The sequence below is a fragment of the Simochromis diagramma genome, unplaced genomic scaffold (genome assembly GCF_900408965.1).
Source record: "Simochromis diagramma unplaced genomic scaffold, fSimDia1.1 OVJJ01000061.1, whole genome shotgun sequence".
Taxonomy (NCBI): Eukaryota; Metazoa; Chordata; class Actinopteri; order Cichliformes; family Cichlidae; genus Simochromis; species Simochromis diagramma.
The window spans coordinates 2,911,911-2,936,964 of record NW_024386945.1 but is presented as its reverse complement, the minus strand read 5'-3'; the positions used below and the strand labels follow the sequence as shown (position 1 = coordinate 2,936,964).

Genomic DNA, 25,054 nt, shown 5'->3' with positions numbered 1-25,054 from the left:
CAGTGAAAGGAAACCAAAATGGCAGAAGCGGAATTCATCAACTGGACATTTAAACTAGATACAGTTTCTGTAATGGGACGTACAGGAACTGTGCAGGACCCACATTGTCCCGCAAAGGAGGAAAGGAACAAGGAGGAAATTGTTCACTGTGTAGACCTACACACTTGTCCGAAGGCAACCACAATGTTACCTCATGGGTTAGTTGGGTCAAGATGCACAACAGAGGTGACCCTAGCAGGCCATCCACAGAAATGCCTGCTTGATACAGGATCACAGGTTACTACAATACCTGTATCCTTTTACAACAATCATCTTCATGAACAACAAATTCAACCACTCCGTGATCTTCTCCAGGTGGAAGGTGCTGCGGGTCAAACCATTCCATATCTTGGATACATTGAGATTTCCGTCAAGTTCCCCAGAGATTTTGTTGGTGAAGAGTATGAAGTAACAACATTGGCTCTAGTTGTTCCGGACGTACACCCTGACGTCCCCGCCACTGTGCTAATTGGGATGAACACCCTGGAACCCCTGTATGAACAGCATCTTAACCAGCATCCGAGCTATCAGCCTAGCACTCATGGGTACAGAGCGGTGTTGAAAACACTACAGCTGTCACACAAGCAGAAGGAGAATGGCAGCATTGGGAATGTGAGGCTACTAAGCAAAGCTCCAGTGCGTGTTCCGGCCGGCCGCACTATTGTCATCCAGGGCTCTGCCAAAGTTTCCACCCCATTGTTTAGCCAGAGTGTTCTCCTACAGCATCCTGCTTCTACCTTACCTGGGGGTTTGTGCGTCAGCAGTTGTCTCATCAACTTCCCAGCTCTTTCTCCATACAAGGTTCCTGTGGTTATTACGAATGAGTCGGAGCAAGATACCTTCATTCCACCTCACAGTGTCATTGCGGATTTGGAAACCTACCACTGCATCTTGTCTGAACATCACGTGACCCATCTTCCAGTCAGGAACACTATCACCAGCCTGAATTTTGATTTTGGTGATTCCCCACTGTCACCTGAATGGAGGACGCGAGTCATAGGCAAGCTGAATGACATCTCGGAGGTCTTTTCGCATCATGACTTGGATTTTGGATGTACATCAGCTGTCAAACATCATATTCCACTCCATGACAACACACCGTTCAAGCAACGTGCCCGGCCAATCCATCCACAAGATTTTGAAGCTGTCCGCCATCACCTGCGTGAGCTTCTGGAAGCCGGCATTATAAGGGAATCATCGTCTCCCTTTGCTTCGCCTATCGTGGTAGTCAGGAAGAAGAACGGTGAGGTCCGACTGTGCATAGACTACCGAAAACTAAACCTTCAAACCATCAAGGATGCATACCCCTTACCTAATTTGGAGGAATCCTTTTCAGCACTCACTGGTTCTAAGTGGTTTTCAGTGCTCGACCTGAAGTCCGGTTACTACCAGATCCAGATGGAGGAGGAAGACAAGGCAAAGACTGCTTTTGTGACTCCTCTTGGGTTCTGGGAGTTTAACCAAATGCCTCAAGGTGTCACCAACGCCCCAAGCACCTTTCAGCGCTTGATGGAGCGATGCATGGGGGACCTTCACCTAAAGGAAGTGCTCGTTTTCCTAGATGACTTAATCATCTATTCGGACACTCTTGAGGAACACGAACGAAGGCTGCTGAGAGTCCTGAACCGGTTGAAGGAGTATGGGTTGAAACTGGCACCGGAGAAATGTCGATTCTTCCAAAAGTCAGTAAAGTACTTGGGTCATATTGTCTCTGAGGAAGGAGTTCAAACAGATCCTGAGAAGATAGAGACCATCAAGACATGGCCGGTTCCCCAGACTCTGAAACAATTAAGATCTTTTCTGGGTTTCGCTGGTTATTACCGCCGGTTTATAAAAGACTATTCCGTCATTGCCAAACCCCTCAATGACCTGACTCGTGGCTATTCTCCAGTTCAAAGATCAAAGACCCTGAAAGCTCGCAAGATACCCACCTACAGGCCAAACCAACTCTTCGGGGAGAGGTGGGATACCAACTGTCAAGTTGCATTTGAAACCCTGATTGAGAAGCTTACAACTGCCCCGGTCCTTGGGTTTGCAGACCCGTCTCGCCCATACATTCTGCACACCGATGCGAGTGTGACCGGACTTGGAGCTGTGTTGTATCAGGAGCAAGAGGACAAACTCCGGGTCATAGCTTATGCTAGCCGCGGATTGTCGCAGAGTGAGAGCCGTTATGCAGCCCACAAGTTGGAATTCCTCGCCCTTAAGTGGAGTGTGACCGAGAAGTTCCAAGATTACCTGTACGGGGCAGATTTTACAGTGGTGACGGACAGTAATCCATTGACCTACGTTTTGACAACAGCTAAACTGGACGCTACTGGACATCGTTGGTTGGCTGCATTGTCAACGTACTCCTTTAAACTTCTGTACAGAGCTGGCAAACAGAATTGTGACGCTGATGCGCTCTCGCGACGACCTTACTCCTGCTCCAATGATGAAGTTTCTAATGACCATGAACTCATTCGTCAGTTCATTTCTCAACACACAGCTGATTCTGATGTCCTTCCAGAAGAGACTGTGAGAGCAATCTGCCAAAGTCATTTGGTCAGAGCCACACGGCCAGGTGACTGCGGTGAGGTTGGCCTCACACTTGTCGAGTCTTTGTCAGTTCAAATGGATACCATCCCTGACAGTTACTGTTCCGAGGACTGTCATCAGCTGCCTGTCGTTTCTACTCTTAACATCAAAGAGAAACAACACTCAGATCCCTGCATTCGAGAGCTTATTCACCAGCTTGAGACGGGGAACAGGGTTCCACCAACAGCTAGAGCTGAGCTCCCTGAACTTCCGTTCCTGCTCAGAGAATGGTCCAGGTTGGAGCTGGTGGATGGAGTCCTGTACAGGAGGAGACGGGACAATGGAGATCTTTCATACCAGCTTGTCCTTCCAGAGGAGCTGCGACCATCAGTCCTGAAAAGTCTCCATGAGGACATGGGCCATATGGGGATTGAACGTACACTCGACCTTGTCCGTACAAGATTCTACTGGCCTAAAATGGCAAAGGATGTTGAGCAGAAGATAAAGACTTGTGGCCGCTGTGTGCGCCGAAAAGCCCTGCCGGAAAAAGCTGCTCCACTTGTCAGCATAAAAACATCTCGACCCCTTGAGCTTTTATGTATGGATTTTCTTGCTCTTGAGCCTGACACTAGTGGCACTCGTGATATCTTAGTCCTAACTGACCATTTCACCAAATTCGCTGTTGCCATTCCAACACCCAATCAAAAGGCAAGAACTGTGGCGAAGTGTTTATGGGAGAATTATATCATTTATTATGGCATTCCTGAGCGAATTCATACCGACCAAGGGCAAGATTTTGAGTCAAGACTAATAAAAGAATTGTGTGAGTTTGCAGGCATTCAGAAGAGCCGTACAACCCCTTACCATCCGAGGGGAAATCCAGTGGAGCGATTCAACAGGACGTTGCTGGCAATGTTGGGGACCTTGGAGACAAAACAAAAAACAAGGTGGAAAGAGCATGTGAAACCGCTGGTTCACGCCTATAATTGTACCAGGAACGAGGTTACAGGGTTTACTCCTTACGAACTCATGTTCGGTAGAACACCTCGTCTACCTGTGGACCTGGCGTTCAATCTGCCACTGCGGGAATCCAAGCAAAAGAGTCACTCACAGTACATTAAGTCACTCAAATCAAGATTGGAGGAAAGTTTCAATATTGCCTCCAGTAACGCTACAAAAGCTGCCGATCGAAATAAGAAACGCTTTGACAACCGTGTGATACCATCAGCATTGGTACCAGGTGATCGTGTGCTTGTGAGGAATGTTCGCCTTCGAGGGAAGCATAAACTTTCAGATAAATGGGAGGAAGAAGTTTATGTGGTTGTCCATCGGGCTGGGGACCTCCCGGTCTACAAGGTAAAACCTGAGAACAGCGATGGACCTATGCGGACCCTTCACCGCGACCTCCTCCTTCCATGCGGCTTCCTCACGGACAGTGAGGTTAACTTGGAATTACCAGAGCAATCACTTCCTCATAGACCAAGAACTCGGCAGCAGAACCCGGATTTAAATTCCCTCACAGAACCTCTGGTTGAGGATGAGGACACAGGAAGCTTGGTTTCATTGTATGTTAATCCTCCAACGTTGCACTTCACTGTGGAAAAACAGAATCAATTTCCAGATTCATCTGACGGTGGGAGCCTAGGACCACTGATTTTGGATCCTTCAGTTGAAGTGGAAGTGCAAGGAGAACCAGCCTCTGTGTCCAGTGTTCTTCCTCCAGCAGTGGAGTCTGGTGGTGAGCAATCTGACTCTGATGTGGAAGAAATCCTACTTGAACTTGTTGAAAGTCACCCTGAAAACAGAAATAGCTTGCCTGAAAACTTACCTGGAAATGGAGACATACTTGTCGACATTCCTGTCGTTGCTGTTGAAGATTCTCCTGAAGAGTCTAGTGTTATTGAGCAGGACACTGACATAGGTGACGGGCTAAGACGTTCACAACGACAAAGAGCGCCACCTGATCGACTTCACTATTTCACTCGTGGTAATCCTCTGATTTCCGTTGTCCAAACAATGTTGCATAGTCTTTCCAATGCATTGGGCCATGAAGCTATCCGTCCTTCGTCTGTTCACGTTGTCTAGCGGTTTAACATGCGACGGGACGTGCATGGTTAAGGCGGGGAGGATGTAACCCACATAAAAATAAAAAGAACTGCGTCTATAACTAAATTGGAATCTTAAATTCCAACCGGAGCGTGTCCGTGAAGGCATCGTGACGCATCATGACGCACGCCACGCCGCGAGGCTGCACATGCCTGTTGTGACCAATCACATTCGCGAGGCACCGATATATGCCTTCCGGGTTGTCGCCTCGAAACGACGCGGGGGAGAGGTGTTAGCGGATGGAAGCAACAGTACTTTGATACCGCCGCGGGTAGATGCGTGGGGGCTCGTATGTGACATCGCACGTAGTGAATGTGCAGGCTAGTGGTGCCCTGGAGAGACCACAGCGACACCACTACTTTGGATGGCGAGCTAGGCCCAACGAGCCAGAACCCCAGCTACGACTTCCTGCAGTCTGGTAGGAGGCTGCTGCGGCCTACACTCTCCCCTCTTGGTTTTCAGTCCCCTAAATCTCACTTCCGAGATTTCAGTTTTGGAATCTTAGTGCTGATCATCATACTTCAAATTTCAACCTGTCTAGACTGTCATACGCGTTGGACTTATATCACTCATGGAATAAACTTTATGGACATTGTTTGCCAGAGGTTGGACGAGGTTCCTGCACTGCCGTGCAGCGGATATTTTACAAGCTTGAATTGTTTTATCTTTTCTTGTCTGCAGATTTTGTAAATATTGGTATTTGGTAATTGCACTTTATTTTCACTATAAATAATAACTGTAATCACAATATCTGTGGTTGTATGTTTATTGTACTTCACTCACCTCCTAGAGCCGAATCTGATATCTTCTGAATTAGCCCAATTACTCATAACCAACTTAAATTATTCTAGCTTATGTACTTGCTACAACTGCCCTCTATTTCTAATCAGCCATGCTTTAAAGCATGTTTGTATCTACCCAGCCTCCATGTAGATGCATTGATTAAAAGCAGACATTACAGGGAGTGCAGAATTATTAGGCAAATGAGTATTTTGTCCACATCATCCTCTTCATGCATGTTGTCTTACCCCAAGCTGTATAGGCTCGAAAGCCTACTACCAATTAAGCATATTAGGTGATGTGCATCTCTGTAATGAGAAGGGGTGTGGTCTAATGACATCAACACCCTATATCAGGTGTGCATAATTATAAGGCAACGTCCTTTCCTTTAGCAAAATGGGTCAAAAGAAGGACTTGACAGGCTCAGAAAAGTCAAAAATAGTGAGATATCTTGCAGAGGGATGCAGCAGTCTCAAAATTGCAAAGCTTCTGAAGCGTGATCATCGAACAATCAAGCGTTTCATTCAAAATAGTCAACAGGGTCGCAAGAAGCGTGTGGAAAAACCAAGGCGCAAAATAACTGCCCATGAACTGAGAAAAGTCAAGCGTGCAGCTGCCAAGATGCCACTTGCCACCAGTTTGGCCATATTTCAGAGCTGCAACATCACTGGAGTGCCCAAAAGCACAAGGTGTGCAATACTCAGAGACATGGCCAAGGTAAGAAAGGCTGAAAGACGACCACCACTGAACAAGACACACAAGCTGAAACGTCAAGACTGGGCCAAGAAATATCTCAAGACTGGTTTTTCTAAGGTTTTATGGACTGATGAAATGAGAGTGAGTCTTGATGGGCCAGATGGATGGGCCCGTGGCTGGATTGGTAAAGGGCAGAGAGCTCCAGTCCGACTCAGACGCCAGCAAGGTGGAGGTGGAGTACTGGTTTGGGCTGGTATCATCAAAGATGAGCTTGTGGGGCCTTTCCGGGTTGAGGATGGAGTCAAGCTCAACTCCCAGTCCTACTGCCAGTTTCTGGAAGACACCTTCTTCAAGCAGTGGTACAGGAAGAAGTCTGCATCCTTCAAGAAAAACATGATTTTCATGCAGGACAATGCTCCATCACACGTGTCCAAGTACTCCACAGCGTGGCTGGCAAGAAAGGGTATAAAAGAAGAAAAACTAATGACATGGCCACCTTGTTCACCTGATCTGAACCCCATTGAGAACCTGTGGTCCATCATCAAATGTGAGATTTACAAGGAGGGAAAACAGTGCACCTCTCTGAACAGTGTCTGGGAGGCTGCGGTTGCTGCTGCACGCAATGTTGATGGTGAACAGATCAAAACACTGACAGAATCCATGGATGGCAGGCTTTTGAGTGTCCTTGCAAAGAAAGGTGGCTATATTGGTCGCTGATTTGTTTTTGTTTTGTTTTTGAATGTCAGAAATGTATATTTGTGAATGTGGAGATGTTATATTGGTTTCACTGGTAAAAATAAATAATTGAAATGGGTATATATTTGTGTTTTGTTAAGTTGCCTAATAATTATGCACAGTAATAGTCACCTGCACACACAGATATCCCCCTAAAATAGCTAAAACTAAAAACAAACTAAAAACTACTTCCAAAAACATTCAGCTTTGATATTAATGAGTTTTTTGGGTTCATTGAGAACATGGTTGTTGTTCAATAATAAAATTATTCCTCAAAAATACAACTTGCCTAATAATTCTGCACTCCCTATATATATATCACACAATCATGGTTTCAGTTATTAACTTCTTTATCCATTTTGGGCTTTGAATCTACTTGGTTTCTTATTTATAAACCAAGCCAAATGTAAAAATTAATGTAAATTGACTTGTGGTTTGCCTTTAGTAGCCACACCCTAAAGACCATTGATACCAATGATATCGGTCATGGCAGATGGCCGCCGCTCTCTGAGCCTGGTTCTGCTGGAGGTTTCTTCCTGTTAAAAGCAAGTTTTTCCTTCCCACTGTCACCAAAGTGCTTGCTCATAGGGGGTCATATGATTGTTGGGTTTTTCTCTTTATGTGTTATTGTACGTCTACCTTACAATATAAAGTGCATCAAGGCAACTATTGTTGTGATTTGGTGCCATGTAAATAAAATTGAACTGAATTGAATATGTGCTTTGATTTCTCATACGGGGTGGAAAAGTGCCCGGACTGAAAGCCGCTGATACCACTGAAAAGTTGGAGCAGTTTCACACAGCTTTATGCTATATAAGATCCAGAATTTGAATTCTGTTGTTTTAATTTTTAAGTTTTAGTTCTTAGACTATTTCTGAGTTATGAGCATTTTGATAAGCACTGTATCTTTTTATTGAATTAAACAGCTTGGAGGAACTGAGCTAAGTATGAAACATAACCAAGCAAGTATCAATATTTTCCTACTACACATATTTGTGCTTTTGACAGACAATAAAAAAGTAATTAAATTTTCTACAAAGTTTTCAAAGTTCAAGAAATTAATATCATACATGATGAATTGGGCTACGTATATTTACAGTCCTTGCAATTCTCATTTACTTTCTAAATATTTATAATCAGAGCTACAAACTCTTTCTATTTTCTTTTTGTTTTTTTCTGTTACAGAATCAGGAGCCAGGCTTAGTCAGTCAATATGTGTCCTAAAGTGAAACATGACTGATAGAATTGTACTGTATGTAATAACCAAGCTTCACTGTACAAAATGGGTTAATCTATCATCTTTCTCTACATAAAACAGGCAAAATGTCTTCCAGACAGTTTTGTGCAACCTGTTCTTTCAATATGAATTGAGTTATGCTCCAATCAAACAAATCACAGCTTGTTCCAAACAGGGCCATGAGTAATGGATTGAAAAAGTCTGTATTTGATTACCCCTGCTGCCCAGGGTTGACTAAGATCCATTTGAGAGGCAGTGCGGTGGAATTCCAATATGGACACCCTCCAGCTATTGACCCTGTCTTTAAGTGGGCGCTGTGCTTTTAGTGTACTTACGCTGGTTGTTCCACATCTTCTTCCTCCTGGCAGTTTTGCAATAGTTTTGATGGCAGATCCGGGCTAGTTTTTCACTACACTGCATTATTGATGCGTCAGAAGATGTGGATAGCCTACTTTTTGTCATAAGCCACTGAGCGTACAAATGCAAGAGAAGGTGAGGGGTTGTGGTATAACTAGTTCAAAGTAATTACTGTGAGTTACTGCAACAGAACACAATATGATACACAAATATATAATAAATATACACATTGTATTGTACAAGCTGATCCAGTTAATGCGATGCCAATACCAACTGCTCAACTTTTTTGAGGCTGCTCTGAAATTTAGCATATCTTCAAAATATAAACCAGTTGCAGCAGTTTCATTTTTATTTTATGTTTTTATTTTATGTACACTTGCAGATATGTGTGTGGATACATGCAGTCCACTTTTATTTTTTTTAGTACCTCATGTCTGTTTCATGCACAGATAAACATCAGTGTCTCTGGTTGGAAAAGTCAAAATCTCCTCAAAATGCAAACATTTACAGCCAATGATGATGAACCATGATGTTACCTTGAAGTGAGGTTAAAAATAGAAGAAATCTGAATCTGAATCATCTTTATTTGACCAAGTTTGTGCACACAAAAAAGGAATTTGACTCTAGTTTGCTTTGCTCTCTGCATGTACAAAAAAAAAAGAAGCTCCTACCACGGACCATATGGGTACAAAAGTACCAGGCAGAAAGGTTTGATCAAATTGCAGGATATGAATGAAAAATATACTAGTAACAAAATTAAATATATTGAACTTCTTCATAACTAAACAATGTTACTGTTAAAGTATCTGAAAGCAATGGCTGTTCAGTGTTAAAAGCCAACACTGCTTGGTTACTGACGCAAGAATCCCTGCTGCTTTTCCTTAAGTTGTTTTCAAGAACAAACAGTTACTGATGTGAATCATCAGTATACTGGGCTAAGTGTCGAAAACATAGGAGCCTTGCTAACAGGAAGTGGACAAACAATCACAGGTCTGAAGTGCAAACTCCATGGGCTGAATGGCATTAGCTTTGTGTTTTTTAGCTTAATAAACTCAAATACAGTAGCTTTTCTACTGGTAACTACAGCATTGCCCAGTGACCCACTCAGTGCCACATGCAAAGAGCATTAAAAGTATCACTGATCAAAGCATTTAGGGCAAAATGCTAATATGTCATGTCAAAGATTCTTGAATGTCTTCAAACTAAATAGAACATAGCTGATACTGAAGTCTAAAACACTAGAAACATTTTTTCTAGAGCTAAAAACCACACGCATGGACACAACCAAACTAATCAAAACAGACACTGCAGCAGAAAGAGGAGACAAAGCATGGGCATCTGGCAACATACCATAACTTCAAGGCGATTTGTCACTAATATCACGCATTTTAGGAAAAGATTTAAGGATTAGAAAACGCTTTGTTTTTTGTGAGTATCATTTCCAAACTTGGAACACTCCAGAACTGCTCAGATCAGCTGTTGAGTGGGGCAATAAATACACAGATGAAGAGAAAATAAACCCAAAAAGAAATAATGATTCTTTTTGTAAAATGTCATAAATGTAAAATGCCAAAAATATAAGAGATAGTGAGAGCGAGTGAGAGCGAGAGAGAGAGAGAGAGAGAGAGATAGCGAGAGAGATGGAGCGAGAAGTATGTTCACAGTTTAATCCATAGATGGCAGTACTCTAACAGAAACAGAGCTGGACGAGCACATGCCACCGACAGTGTGCTCTGCAAGGACAAAATGCTGTCATAGGTAAGATTTTTTTCTTTTTCATAATTGTGATACAAATATCTTATAGTTATATAGGCGATTCCTAAAAAGAAAACCACAACTAGACATTTGTTAAAAGAATTTTCCAAACTCTTAATCATGCTTAATACGCTACAGAACTTTAGTGTATATTTACTGAAGCATATTATTTTTATTGTTGTTATTTTTGGCAAAATGTAATTTGGCAGGTGGGTAGATGGTGCTCTGCACATTTCTCTAACCCGCCGTGTTTGTGTTTGTATGTGTGTGTGATTAAATATTAACGTTTAAAATCTTTTACTTTTTATAACTCCACGTTTTGTACTAAAACTGGTGAATTATTAAATGGTAGCCGACATAAATGTTTATTTCTTTTATATATGATTAATGTTTGGGCGGAAGCAGTTAACACCATAATGAGCGTGAGGAGTGTGAGGGGGCTGGGTCTAAAAGCGCAGTGTGCCAGCATACACAGACTACTGTACATTGATGGAGCCGATTTCTATGAGTCCGGCAGAGCCCTGTGAGAAAGCCACGCTGCGGGTCTGAACCGATGCTGCGAAATCACAACGCCAGATGATGGCAACTCTGGCCACGGCTTGTACATAACCTTCATGTCCTACAGAGCAGCTGGGAGGACGGTGAATGCCAAACTGAAGGAATGTGCCGTTTCTGTGACATGGTCTGGTAAAGTAACAGGTCAGTTCAGATGGTGAAGGCTCTGCCACGAAGTTTACGCGCTGAATTCGGAATTACCGGCGACGACGAAGGTTTCAACTTCAATGAATGACGCCGTCCCTTCACAGGTTCCGTATGCGTACAGGCTGTATTTATAAATTGGAAGAAGTAGGCTACTGACTATTCAAACTATCCTGAAAGGCACAGTTTGACCTGCTCGAGCATTTGGAAACATTTCTTACCCGCTTTGGAACTGAAGCGAGTCCAGCGCATCAGTTAAAGCCCAGAAGACAGCAGCAGCATTGGAGGGAACAGGATAGGGATAACCGGGATTTTCACTTTAAATGAAGAGGTGAGTGATGATCAGCACGCTCGTTAAGGCTAAATCAGCCTTACCGGGCACAAATATTTGCGTAAATCCCCTATGACTGTCAGCCACTCTGTTCCTCAAAGAGCTAATATCCGACACTGCGGAGAGTCAACTGTGGAGAGGCATTTTTCATCTCAGGCTGCAGGCTGTGTGCAGTGACGGGGTACATTGTATCGTTGCCACTGCTCCCACTAGAATGACAAGGTGGCATTGTAAATACCGTGCGGGGTTTATGCATTTAAAAGCACTGCAGTTAGATCAACAAAAGGCTTTACGCACAGTCGTTGGTCTGTAATCTTTTACATTAATGCCATTTACTCTCCTTCTTTCCCCTATTCATTAGAATTTGGTTGCCTCACAGTACATAAGAATTACTGGATTACAGTAGGTTTTACTGAGGTGATACATCATAAGGTTAGCATCATTCTTGCTTGTTAGTTTCTTCTGATTGTGTAAGTATATAATGAACTTACTTGACCAGAGGAGTTATTTTTAGAGTGCTTATAATGCGTTGCTTGCAGTCATCACAGAGCTTGGCTTTCTAATAATTTTGATTTGTTGACCTTGTTGGCGTCTCACAATTACACATGCATGGTCTTCCACACAGTATCCTCAGGAAATAGCCTTTGTGTGTTAACAAAAAAATCAAAATTTGCTTTTGACTACACATAGTTATTACTTTTGATATACTGGCAGGTAACAGGTTACAGATCTGGATCCTTGCCTTTCTGCAACAAGTGATCTATGAATTTAAAGTCAGAATGACTTGGAGATTGTTAAATATCTCACTTCAAAATGACTTGGTCTCACAACGTGACATTATGCAAATTTTGCCACTTTTGTCGCCTCCTTCTCAAGTGGCAAAATCAAAAACCTAAACTATAACACTGAAAACAACAACAACGTAATGTAATAGTGCCAGCTGGCAACAATTTAGTATTCCAGGTTGACTTCAGACCTCGTCTGTCCAGATCAGCAGATGCACCTACAAATCTTCCTTCTCTGTCTGACTGCCAGTTCACCAGCAAGCACCCATGACAATGACTCTAAAGAAAATAAATGTTGTCTTAAGTAGAAAATTGCCTTACATTTGCATGAAAATGACTTACATCTGCTACGGCTGATGGGTAGCATATTAATCCCTCGGCTTGTGCAATCAAAACCCCTTCCTTCTTGGTGCAATCAGGGTTTTTTTTGCATCTGAAGCGTGACCCATTCAGATAATTATTTTAATATCCATCTCAAAATGAAACAGTAGCTTGACCCCAAAGCAACCACCAGGGTGGAAATTGCTGCCTTTGGAAGAACAAACCAGCACTCAGCATTGGTTTGATTATCACATTCTGATTATATTCACCCAATTAACTCCAATCTAATGAAGAAAAAGGAGACATTCTGTAATATTGTGGTGCTTTCATTATCCGATTGACCAGCCAGCAGCTGCTATATGACTATGCTATTTTCTATTTAGTTCAACTTTATTTTTTATCATTTATGAATCTTCTGTAACCCATGTCTGTATTACTGTTAGTTAAAAACATTTCTGCTGTTCATCATGTGAAATATTTCTGAGAGCATAGAATTTCAGTTCATTTGTTCCCCTTTCAAATAATGGAGGATATAAGCAGAAATGTTAAGAATTCTGCTCAATGAATTGCTTTCAAGTGAAGTCTTTGAACTCATGCCGTTCAAGAACGCCTTTTGAGAACCAAAACATCACACATCCATCCAATCAATAAGGTTAACCTCACCAAGCTGGAGAGAAATTGCTTTGACTGGACAAAGTTAGATCAAGCTTTGTTGATGCTTCTCTGCCGCTGCTTCCCCACTTTACCTCTTTATAAGGGGCTATTTTGATTAGATATTTAGTGTCGCTGTGTCATCAGCAGTGCATTCTGGAATGATTTGCATAGGTCTGTACTTTACTTCTAGATTTCCCCAGGGAATGTTTCAATCTCTCATTCTTTAATAGTGTAGTCTGAGCAGCGTACAGCATAGATGCATTTTTGTTTGAATTATTCTGGATATTGTCTTCATGCCAAACATCTTTTGGAATTTCATTTGCTTTGTTTAAATGAATGACCTATATCAGTTTCTTAAGAGAAGCTGGTCCTCTAATGTGCTCTGCCTTGTTTGAAGAGAGTCTAAGGCATCATAATCTCCTGGACAAGGCTGCCTGTCGCTACAGCTACCGCTGCCACCATCAGCATCCATCAGTATCTGCGACAAACTCTTGCTGGCTCAAGAGCGTCCTCTGTTGATGAAGAGCAAAGAGTCTAAACAAGGAGCTGAGTTAATTATTTGGCTATAATGTGAACACACAGCCCCTCTCCGGTCGAGTCCTTTTACTTGGACTCTTTAGCAGCCGTGCTGATACTCAGAGCAGTTTTTTAAAAGCACAATTTGCTGCTGAATGAGTTGTTGCTGCTTTTCTCACCACCAGCATTCACACAGCATGCCGCTTGCTCCTCTTTGGATTCCCCCCTTAAGGCAGCCACAATTTAGCTTGAGAGATTTTGACAAGTCGCTACGCATGCAGGCAGAATCCTTGACCTATTTCTTAATGAGTGAATACTGCAAATGTGCTCAGCGGCTGTGTATTCCGAACACCCCCCCCCCACCCCAAGCTTACAACAACCCCCACTATCCCAACTGTCTTTTGGTTTCACACATACATAAACACTTGAACACATGCTGATAACGGTGCTTTTGTGGGTTCACCGACTCATTCTCTTATAGATATAGGTCCTCTCTTTCCTATCTGATAGAGTGTACAAATACTGAGTGTTTGTTTTAATGCAATTGGCCTCCTGTCTTCCCTCACTGTGGGCTGTTTATCTGAACCTCTCAACTGTCCAGCTGTCACAACAGAGATCTCAATCTACTTGACCCACACACGCTCCGCTCACTCAGCCTTGCTATGCACATGCTTGTGTCTGGAATCTGTATTTATGTTGAGTGTGTGTGTCTGTGTCTGTGAGCGAGAGAAACAGAATTGACATAAGAGAGATCTGGATCTTTGGTGATAATGATCAAATGGAGCCAGGGAGAACATTTAGTCTGTGATGAGTTTTGTTGGCTTCAGTGAAAAGCAGAAGATCACAACCACTACTCTGCTCAATTTATATCTTCCGTGCTTGCTCTCTCCCCTCTGGATACTGATTGTAAAAAGTTTTTTTTTTTTTTAAACTGATCTCTGATGAGTCTTGCATCAGATTCCAAGTAGAGAGAGTTTCTTTAGGTGATGATTATCCTATCAAACGTTTGTACAACGGCTCATATGTTAAATTAGGAGTGAAAGTCTGGAGCTCTGCTTGTGGATTACACCACAAGAAACTTTTGATTCTCAGATATTGGTGAGGCATCATTATGAAGTGTTTTTTCAATTTCTTAGTGCAGAAAGAGCTATTCAACACTTTGTACCCATTTAAAAAAACTGTTATCCAATACTTGTTCTGCTTTCTGTGTTTTTATATCCTCATTTAAAGAAGTTCCCCTGATATTTTGAACCTATAGATGCCAGGGAAGATACAGGACAGAATTACTCTTTGATAATTTCCACACAATGGCAGATGTTTGAAAACACCACAGGGCTACATTTAATGGTCTAGTCATGCTGCTGTAGCCGTTTTCATCATCTTGAGTAGTTGTGCTTGTTGCCTTCAGTGACTTATTGAATCGTTGAAACCATTTTAAATTGATGACTACAGGCCACTACATTGTTAAGTAGCAGCTTGCTCAGTATGAACAACACATAGCACAGAGTGCAAAAATCAATGCCACTTTGCATTTCATTTTTCATCATATACAGTGAGTACTTGAAAGAAAAAAGCCACCTTTTCTGCTGTAGCAGTTACCGTGCTGGGATTTTTATTCTCTGTAACTCTGTGATAAGCCTGTTGAGAGAGTTTGTTTCCCCATATCTGTCAAGCTGTTGGCTTTTTTTTTCCCTTTCCCCCCCCCCAACAAGATATAGGCTGTGTGTGTCTCCAGCTTCCAGACAGGCTCCAGCCGGTCTCATCAGAGGACCAAGAGGGAATGGTTAACAGTGGCCAGTCCAGATCCTGCTCTCCCTATTGATGGTGGCAAGTTTAGCAGTGAACCCCAATGCACACTCTGCTGTCCCAAAGCTTGCCAGCTTGCTGAAACAAAGCCTTTTGTAGGGCCACTAAATCCAACAGATGGAGAAATGGACAGTAAATGAAAGTAGAGGGAAAGGGGAATAAAGGAATTTAGTGGAGCATGTTTGTGGGTAGGCATTTAGGCTGCTCCTTTGGGAAGCCTAACACTCTTACAATGCAATACTGGCAGAACTTAACTGTTCTCTCCTTGACATGATGCAGCAGCAGCAGCTTTGGGCCTCTATGTGAGAGGAGAAGGCAGTCTGCTCACGAATGCTCTCCAGGGCCTGGGAAGCCTTTATTAAGATGTTAATAGAACTGACTTCATGACACATTTCCATGGGACAGGATCCCTTGCTTCTGCCATTCTTTAGTGCCTCAATCTGCCTGCCACAATCATCAGTCTCTCTCCTTCACACAACAGCCTGTTTAGGCATTCAGCCCCATTTCCACATTCCCCTGCCCAGGCACTCTCACTTTATCTGATCTCTGCTGTCACAAACCATCCTATATTTACCACGTGTAACAAAATTACGCGATGCCAGTGATAAGGGCAGGAATCATGGCATGGGTACCCGCAGAATAACAAGTCTGGCTGTTTGTTTGTCACTGATCTTCTCACCGGCTGGAAGTCAGACTGTCACCCCAGCAAGCCATCAAGGCTTTTATGATTTTTATTTCTCCAACCACCGTTTTCCAGATCACTAACTATATTCTTCCTCCTCGTTCGCTTTAGTCCTCAAACTGCTTCCAAGGTTGCCTATGAAGCTACAGCAGCTACAAAACAAGAGACAAGAAAGACCTCAAGCTTTACATCCAAATACCTTGACTGACTTCATTTTCATGAAAGGCACTGAATGCATTGTCTCTACCATTTTCTCCTTTCACATGTATTTGAATATAAGTCAGTTTAGCCTGGCACCATCAATAATCAATTAGCTGGTGTCACGGGAGGATGTGCGTTTTTGTTTGGTGGAAACTCAACAATAAGTGAGCAACAAAAGGGAGCAGGAGAGAGAGGCAGGGTGGGAGGGGGCTTCTGTTAGACGCCAAGGGGCAGCTGTCAGGAGCAGATGACTGTGTGTGTGTGTGTGTGTGTCATATGTTCACAGATCCATGTGTTTGTGTCCATTTTAATTTATTTTAGTTTGACTGTGTGACACTTTGTGTGTGTGTGTGTGTGTGTGTGGGTCTGTGTGCATGTTCAAGACGATATACCAGGGTAGGCAGTAAGGGCAACAACATGCTGCGCTGCCCACACTGCCCCCTGGTGATGAGGATGCCCCTGCCTGCCACTGTTACCATGGTTACTACAGGAAAAGGGGTGCAGACATTACTTGTCTAGTCTGCTCATGTGCTATAGGGGAGTCCGGCCAACAGCAGCTTTGTCCCTCCCATATAAACTGAGGCCAATTACAACTAGAACCACTTTCAACTCAAAGGGGCTGTTATGGCCATTACCCCTTACAACTGTCAAACAATGTAAGTATTTGCTCTGGAATTGCAAAATGAAGAAAATCTGTGAATTTACGTGCACTTAATTTTCTCTGTAGTTAGTGTATTGACTGAAAAAATGTTAGCATCGAAAAAAAGCTCAAATTCCCTCATTGGGCTCCAACACTCAGTGACATGTTGGTGCTTGCACTTGTGCTGTCTTGTTACTATTTTGCACTCAGCTGTGGCCTTATCTGGGTTGATATCTTCTCTCAGTATGAGGCAGGATCTTTGAGTCATCCTCATCCTTCAATAGAAAGAAAACAGATGAAAAAAGGGGAAATAAGGCCTTCTAAAGTTGTTCCTGAGTTAGATCGCAAACAGAAACTGTCTGGAAAAGTCCTCCCCCTTCCTCTGCTATCTTGTTCCTTCTGTTGCGTGCACACACATCTTCCTGATTAGCTTTTTCCACTGTCGTCGACCAAAGTAAATTGTGCTAAATTGATGATGAAAGACCTTGAAACTCCCACAACTTCAAAACACAGAATCTGCCCCACTGTGGCTTCTTATTTCCTTGCAATTTTGATAGAGGCAAAAAGGAAAACAATTAATGAGTTGGCTTCTACTTGCAAAACTGCACATGTAATTTAAAACTTTTTTTCTTTTCTTTCTTACTTGAATGCTTGATCAGTTTCTGAAGGTACAGGAAGAAAGATCCTGGATGCATGATGAAAAAAAACCAGTCTGGACTAGAGTTTGTGCCGCCAGCCTGTAGACTGCAGACTCTTTACTTTGGCCCAAGGTGATTTATAGTGTCCACGCCAGAGGAAATGAATACTCCTCCGGGATAACATTTATGTTTATGCATGAATCCGTGACTCTGATCCACACACTGAAACCAGCAGGAGAAAAGGGATGAAAGGTACTTAAAAAAGGGAGGCAGCTTGTCATGAAGCCCACACAAAGTCTGTGAGGACATGTCGTTACTTTCCCAACTTGCTGTGACCCAAACCATTAATAACATTTTATGAATGTAATTGCTTTTGTTGTTGATTTTTCACCTCTGCCCAACCTTTTAGATTACAGCTCAGCACACCATAAGCATAGGGCTTTGTGAAATGTGTGGGATACTGAGGAAGTAAAAACCTCTTCCTTTTTTTTTTTTTTTTTTTTTTAAGCAGTAACTTTTAGGGGAATGTGTCGTGTCAAAATGAATCAGCAAAAGTTATCACTGTGAATCACACTGTACAGTGTTTATATTAACAAGGTGAATCTATAATGGGAATGTTGGATGTTGTTGCTCCACCACCCTTACTTCCTAGTGCCCTTTGCTATCAAAGAGGAACGCTGCATGTACTCAGCAGGAGCTCACCCAGACAGGCATGTTTTTCTTCCTCTGTCATAACCAATGATATATGAAAGATGACAGCAATGTCTTCTTGTTACCTACAAAGAAAATTATTATCATGTGATGTGATGCCATGCTAAACACATAATCAAAATTCATCACATTTTTCGACCATCAGCTGCAACACAAGTTGTGGGCGTTTGGCCTCATTTACTAGCAGTTTATAATTACCACTACCACTACTGCTACTATTGCTGTTGCTGTTGCCTTTTGGACATTTACAGTTTTCCAAAACAACACAGGCCACAAAATGGCCTTACATAGCCTGTAAAGAAAACAAAATACTTCATGGAAGGGTTTAGCTTTAACCTTTATTTAAAAATATTTCAGTGTTCTATGTCTCATCTTAGCTTAAACTATCTCATCTTTAATTAAAAATGACTTCTGTCTTTTCTAATACGATCACTGAGTCTAAATTCTTGGCACGTTTCCACTGATACTGAAGTATCTGGATTTTTTTTAAGTTAAGTCTCTCAGCTCAAGAGTTTCTCATTTCGAGCTGACAGATCGCGTATTCCTTTTCCTCCACCTGTTTTTCTCGTAGCCTTGTAGATGAACTGTTTTTAGCCTTATAGTTTTTAAAAAAAAAATATAAATATATATTCATTTTGACATCCAAATAATTTTCTTTGTTTTGAGCCACAGTGAATGTGTCAGGGGATATTCTGAAACTTATTTCACTTTCAACAAGATTTTCATCACTCTGGTGGAAACACTTGGAGAGGCGCGCCTTTTCTGGCTTCCTCCTCGGACACTATTGTTTCCATCAGAGTTTGTCATGCCTTAGTGGTGCAAGCTTGTCTCCTACAACATCATCACCACTTTCTCTGCTTCACTTGGAGTGAAACGGGCTCAGCTGTATGCAGATTGCCCAAGCCTGCTGGGATAGAAAAAGTTACTGGCATATTTATTGTGGTAAGAACAAAATAAACCTGTGCATATGTTTCAAAAATTCAACAGTAATTTTGCATACATTACTTTTTTTTTTTTTTTTTTTTTTTGTGCAGGGCAAGAATGTAATGTTTAAGGAGAATGAAACAAGATATGAGACAATTATTCAGATTGTGACAACCAAACCTTTTGCCGTGGACCGTTTGAAATCCCTGTGTTGTCCATGAAGATGTTGATTAAACATGACTGCTCTGAAACATCTTCCTGCCTAAGGGAGGCAAAGTGGAAGAAGGGAGGTGAGTAAGCAGAGAGAGTGAGAAAACTGAGGATTGACTGGGCAGGTTTGTACTTGAAAGCAATGAATGAACATCCTTTCTTGTCTTAATCTGCTCCAGTTAGGGAATTATGCTATAGAAGTTAATACATTATCCACACAGAAGGTGCATTCAAAGTATATTTGACATGTTATTGCCACTACAGGCCCAGTTTTACTAGACACATCTTTATTTCCTCATTCATCTTGCAGTAAGAGCTAGAGTAAAGCTGGGAATTAGAAATATTTTTCTCTCTGCAGAAGGCATCTCTGAGCGTGTAAGTACAATGTTTACTGTTAAGTACTTTACACAAGCCTCGTTGCCTTTGCTGCCGCAAGTCCTCCCCCACATTTCTCAGAAAACATGTTCAACCTGACAGGGGTGAATAGGTGAGGTGGATTTGCATTTATTTACAAAGTATGCACAATGTTTCAGGCATATTTTTGTGCACATACTGTTGAATGAAAAATAATTTGCTTTTGCATGAATTTAAGTCCCCCAAAGAGTGTCCTTATTCAGCATTTTTTTTTTTTTTTTTAACAGAAGTAGAGTAATTTATTTTTTAGCTACACACTGAAAGTGTCCATGTTTTATTTGTTCTGGGGATTTACATTATGCAGTATCATATCCTCTGTGTCCACTCTCCACTCATCTGTCTGCCTCTTCTCTTCACCTTCCTTTCCTGTGAAAGGGAGAAGCTGCAAAGGTGGGTGGAGGCATGCCAGAGGGTACTGGCATATGGCTGGGAAATCGTAGCGCATTTTTGCATTCACCTGTGTTTTGGGACCATGGCCTGCATTCTGCTTTGCATCGTCAAACCAAAAGGAAAATTACAAAATGGAAAACAGGAACGGGCTACTGGGCTACTGGGCATTATGTTACTGTTGAATAGAGTGAGAATGTGCATACGTATACTTTCCATCATTTCAGGGCGCACAGACACGCTTATTTCGCTGCAGTGTGCACAGACATGGACTTGCCCGATAAAGGACACCTTTGCTTTGTTTATTTTGTTGAGGCACAGTGTTTTGGGGTTGTGTTCAACAAAGCATTAGTAGCTTCAATGGCTTAAAGTCTAAAAAAAGCTAAAATGGGGTGTCTCTGCTTGCTTGGCTCCCTGTGGTGCAGAAAATGTACAGTAGCTCTGTGTCAATGTAAACAACTCCACCTGTGTTTGCATACTATTACTTGAAACAACCAGTCAGGAAAGGGAAAGCAAAGGAAGCAGAATGAAACTGCAGGCTGAAGACTAGCCAGACTAATTTCGCTGCAGGAGACTTTGTTACGTTAATTTAGTGCAAAGCCTTTAAAACACAAGCTAAAAAAATGTGCTTCAAACATAATGCGTCTGCTTGTAATGTTTGACAATAAAGGGTGTTTCCCAGGAAGAGAAAGTGGTTGCAGAATGTAAATGCAGCTATACTGAACATAACCAACAGTGAGATGTCATTTATGAGTTTGCTCTGCACTTGATGCTGTTACTAAGACTTCATCTTGTTGAGATTTTCTGACTCGGATCATGATTTTAGATTTGTGTCTTGGATGCATGTGATCAACCTCTATAAACACAGAATCAGAGCTTCTTAATTGAAAAACTGGCGTATTGCTCCTGTTTGTCAGCACCTTGATCGTGACTCATCAAGGTCACAGGGTCACACTTAATTCTCAAAGGGTTCCCAGTACCAGTGAAATGCAGCATTCCCAGCCTCTTTTATAAAACAAAGGAAGAAACAGGGAGGTCTGGGATTTTTGCTTGTGATACTGAGTCAGACAGGAAGAGAAGAGGAAGCTGGAAGGGAGTGACGGAACCGGAAGACAAGGCTGTTTTCGTAGGAGTGAAGGGCACCATTTGCCAGAGAGAGGTATAAAAAAAACAAACCCACTGAGAACATTTGCACTGGGCTAGTTAAGGAAAACTGAAGACCTGGGATCAGCTGACTAACCATGCTTTGGTGATCTCACCGGATCTGCATCTACATCCTTGTAGATGATGTAGGTGTGTGTTGAAGTGTAATACTCCAGACTAATGGGAAAACACACTCTTTCTTAGTGGGTCCTAGGCAGACTGAAACAGCAGTGAACCAACCACCAAGTGTCCTAATTAGCCCACTTCAGCATGTTATTCTGCCCCAGCTGCTCCTATTTATGTTACTGATGAAATGCTGAATGGGGCTTTTTTCCCCCCCCTTGGTTACATTTTCTCGAGGGTAGCAAATAGTCGATTTTTATCGTTTTTCTCTTTCCTGTTATTGCAGTTTTTTGCTGGAGTATGATTATATGTTTTCTCTACTGCTGATGTAGTTTATGGGAAGCCGCACCAGCAGGGCTGTTTTGTTTGGCTAAAAAGGGTGGCTGCTAAGTACTCAATCCAGTGTTTTGCCTCCCCATATCCCCCAACTAAGAAATGACAGAATCTGGTGATAGAGAGAAATACTCTGTTTGCCCACTGCTGTGTTTATGGTGACTCCATTGTGGGCTTTAGTTTCATCATATATTCTGCAATAGCACACTAATCATTGAAAGAGTTCAGTGAGATTTATCTGTTGAATGCAGCGAGCTGGCCTACTTGTTGAAACTTCATTTTACTGCTCTACTAAACCTGCAGACTATGATCACATTTAAAGTAGTGAAGCCACAGCATTTCTCCCTGAGCTTCATCATCTATGTGTGCGGCCTAAAGAAAGAGTTAATGAGGGAGAAGCTGCCACAGAGGAATTCAGAGTCTTGGTTTGGCATTGGTCATAGTGACCAAGTTAGGAAAGCTCGTTTCTTTGATTTATGTTCATTTATTATTCCTCTGTCTGTTTTTGAGTCGTGTCTTTGTTTCTCTTGGTCTTTCCTTTCACGCTCTCCTCTGTTTATTGCACTTTTCTTTTTTGACTTTCTGTCTTTTTGTCTCTGTATCTTGCAATCTGGGATCCGGTCCCTGCTTACTTTACGCCCTTAACAAGGAGACAGATGGTAATTTTAATCATCGTTCTAGCAGAGATTAGTCTTTGATCAATTTTAATGCTCAGAATACAACCGCTACATTTAGCTTGAGAAAGGGGGAGGCTGGGCTTGTAAAAGTGATTTGGTGACTAAGGAAAGGCAGAATACTCCAAGATAAGTCCTCTATCCAAGTATTTCTCATGCCCAACATTTTACATGCAGTCAAAGCGTTGTTAGAATTACAGTCTAGTTAATACTTGAGCTGGATTTGGGAAATTTGTTCTCTGATTTTTTTTTATTTATTTATTTTTGTATTTTTGTTTGTTGTAATACCCCGTTGAGACCTGCTTATGTGCATGCAAGTATATGTGATTACTTCTATGCTACGCCTTCCAGAGATCCAATCCTCTTTGCTCTTTGGGTGACTATATCAAGATGTCGTACAAGAACACTACTGACAGACGGTTATATAAGGCTGGGTGGCCACATATAAAATATGGTCTCTGGTGTCTGCCTGAAGAATACAGATGGCCTGCCTGTCTACATGTTATATTTGCAGCAAGAGCAGGGAGAGAGACTCGGGAGTCTCTGGCCTGTGAAAATGAGTGTGAAGCACTTATTCCCAGAATGGCTATAGTAGCTCTTCATACAGCTCTGACACACTCAGAGCAGCTCTGTAGTCACAGATCGTGTACATTATAGGCATTTCACACACATGCTTTGCTTGTAAATAATATTGGTGTGCAGTTATTGTGGTTATATCAGTCAATTATATTGACATTTAGGCTGTTTACATTTCCGTAGTTCATCAAAAAGAGCAATACCCAGCCCACAGCTGACGCAGCAGCAGAGTGGACCAAGCAACAAGCAAGCTAGCCAAGTGAAGTCTCTAGATCTTTACTATTCCCTGGTCGTTTGTGTCCGTGGCGCCGCTTTCAACATGGCGAGTATTGGATCTCTTTACTGATCCCTGTACTTCATCACAGTGCGTATGCTGATGCTTGGAAACATTGATCTAAGCGGCCTGGAAGATGTGTACTATATGCCTAATACACAGATTATGAAATGCTTTTCAGTGATCAAAATAAGAACTTGGTCAATAGCCTGATGACTTTTGAAAGAAAATGGTTAATTAGTCTTTTTGTGGCAGCGAAACAAAAAATAATTATTTAAAGAAAATATAATTGTTTGAAAGTGCTTCAGCCAGTCAACACATGAGTAAATGGAGCTTTTTACATCCCAACACTCTGTGTAACGCAGCTTGTAGGACTCTTTCTTTATCTCTCCAGTATATGGAAATTGTCTTTTAGCTCCACTCGTATGCTTCAGCTGCGGCTGTATGAAACACTAAAAGATAACATTCCCATATTAAAGCAAAGTCCTCATAAGGAGGTTGGCATGGGTGGGGCAGGATATTTTCAAGTGACCCTGGTTCATTTCACATTTGGTCCGTTTTGTTTTGCACTATTTTTTTTTTTTTTCTCCCTTGCCTTGCTTTTTTTAAAAAAAAAACCTTACTAACATTAGGATTAGGAAACATTCATGGTACCGGTTCAAACACACTCCTTCGAAAGTAACCCTTCTTGTTGACAAATGACAAGTTGGAAGTGACCCCTCAGTATCAGGTATGTGATACCTTGTCCATCAAAGTAGACAGACAAGGTTATCACATACAGTAAGTGGCATCTTGTGCCAGATGACACCTTGTGTGTAAGGACGTTTCGCCATCAGTTTTGACAGACACCATGAAAGTGGGTTGAATGAGCAGAATATTAATAATCTAAGTTTATGTATCTGCATCGCAGGTATAAGGACTACAGAATCAATGGAACATACAGCCACCAGTTAATATTGCCAATAGCAGTTAACAAGACAAAGAGCAGCAGATACCAGAAACCAATATTTTCACCATTTCTAAATTGCAGCACAAATCTGCAGTATGCTCTACTAAAAATGCATTTTGGCTTATATCTGTTAGATTATACATCTGTGATCAGCCAGTATCGTTAGTCAACGCTGACTGTTGTGCAGGCAGCATTCTTATCAGATTTGCTTGTACTTCAGCTGTATCATGTTTTATTTGTGTACTAGAGTTTTTCTAAATAAACATCTCATATGTTTAGCAAAGTTTATAACAATCTTTGTTCTGTGTGTGTTTATTAGAAAAGTGTTTGCCTTGGTGACATGCCTGCTAGATTCTCAGGACACTATCTGACAGGAAACCAGCAAGTGCTGATTTTCCACCGTATCCCAGCCAGAACTGCATCCTGTACGGGGCTCACATGGAACAGGCCGGAAGGCATGCGTGTGTGCTTCAGCACTGATCCAGCAATTCACTCAGTCAGTCATCTGGCTTGCTCTCTGTGCTCTGTCCCATCATATTCAGTCCTGTCCTGGCATAGCCTGGCAGCAGCTGCTGCACCCCTGAGGACGATCAGGTGGATTGTTATACGCCCACCATGCGCAAGACTGAGTTAATGCTTACTGCAGCACTCACTACTGCTTTATTATTCATATTCATTGCAAACCCTAGTTGGACTTGCATACAAATGTAGTGTAAGCTTTCCTGCGAGCTGTGGTCTGTAGTAGCAGTGTAACTTTGCTTTGCTTTGTACTGTACTTTACCCATTTGAGAAATGTTTGGAAAGCTTTCAAATCAGCCTTTGAAATTAAGCATTTCTTAAT

The 25,054-nt window shown here is 42.0% G+C and overlaps 1 protein-coding gene across 6 annotated transcripts in view; it reads left to right on the top strand.

Moving 5' to 3' along the window:
* Positions 1-10,119: 10,119 nt before the first annotated feature.
* plxna2 (plexin A2) overlaps positions 10,120-25,054 on the top strand; it is a 159,480-nt gene continuing 144,545 nt past the window's right edge. Inside the window, exons 1-2 of one of the 6 annotated variants that reach the window (XM_040038136.1) lie at positions 10,599-11,252; positions 19,241-19,420. The gene's annotated coding sequence lies outside the window, so the exon portion shown is untranslated. Of the gene's footprint in view, positions 10,226-10,598; positions 11,253-16,477; positions 19,149-19,240; positions 19,421-25,054 lie in introns of those variants that run through there. The other 5 variants (XM_040038138.1, XM_040038137.1, XM_040038135.1 and 2 more) reach the window with 5 other exon arrangements.